The sequence below is a fragment of the Colias philodice genome, chromosome 21 (assembly GCF_061535455.1).
Source record: "Colias philodice isolate Cphi_HAF_F1 chromosome 21, ilColPhil1 Martin Lab GWU primary, whole genome shotgun sequence".
NCBI classification, from domain to species: domain Eukaryota; kingdom Metazoa; phylum Arthropoda; class Insecta; order Lepidoptera; family Pieridae; genus Colias; species Colias philodice.
Window position 1 is genome coordinate 7284603 of NC_143106.1, and position 1226 is coordinate 7285828.

Genomic DNA, 1226 nt, shown 5'->3' on the forward strand with positions numbered 1-1226 from the left:
AATAGGTGAGGTCTGGCGGGCCTGGGATACAAATGTACAAAGTTTGAATCAAATCTGTCCGTCGAAAGTGGGACAAAATCGAGTCTAAAAGAGTCATACAAACATAAGGTGAAACCAATATAAGCTTGTTAAATACTCACCACTGAAATAAATGTCCTCAGTGGAGACAAATATACAATTAGTCAGTCTAAACACAATACATGCATACATTAAGATGACAGGGACCTCATTCGACTCGTTGATTTTCCAATAAATATTGCTGAATGAATTAAATCTGTCTTCGATTATTACAATTTTTCTCTTCACTGCCCCGCTGTATATTATAGGTGATGAAGCTATAAAAAATATTAATAATTTAGATGTAGGTACAACCTTATTGCAAGCTTTTTTTTTTCAAATAAAGAAGAAAACAAATAATAATAATAACAACTGATTAGAGAAATTAATAACACCGCAAATTATTAAAAAGAACACTTAAAAGACTAGGATCTTTTAAGTGTTAAAGAATCTTCATAATATGAACATGGCAACTAAATAAATCTTAACTAATTGAAAATCTTCATTTGGAATGACAAAAGTTCTAAACTAAATCAACTTTATTGGATTCACATTATAACATGAAAGCAAAAAATACATTTAAAATTAGGAAAAGACCGCTTTATCGCTAGATAGCGATCTCTACCAGGCAACCCTTATATGAAAGGAATAAAATAATGTGTTTATACTTTACCATTAGGCTTCATGTTAGGGAGGGCTTCTAGATCATCCTGCACACATTGTAAGATTGGCAGCAACTCAACGTACAACGCAAACATTTGAATATGTAATAGACAAATTCCAATATAAAAGAAGTTGAGACATGAGTACGAGTAGAATGATGTACCTAATAATACAATATCAGCTATACTAATAGACTAAATACTAATTACTAATCTATACCAATATTATAAAGCTGAAGAGTTTGTTTGTTTGTTTTAACGTGCTAATCTCAGGAACTACTGGTCCGATTTGAAACATTCTTTCAGTGTTAGATAGCCCATTAATTATCGAGGAATGTATAAACTAGCTGTCCTGGCAAACGTTATCCTGCCTTACTCTTATCAATTAGGGGTATAAATAATAGATGTTGGCCGATTCTCAGACCTATCGAATAGGCATACAAAATTTCATGCCAATCGTTGTGCTGTTGCTGTGCAGCTGTTTCGGAGGAGAATTGCTATCACAAT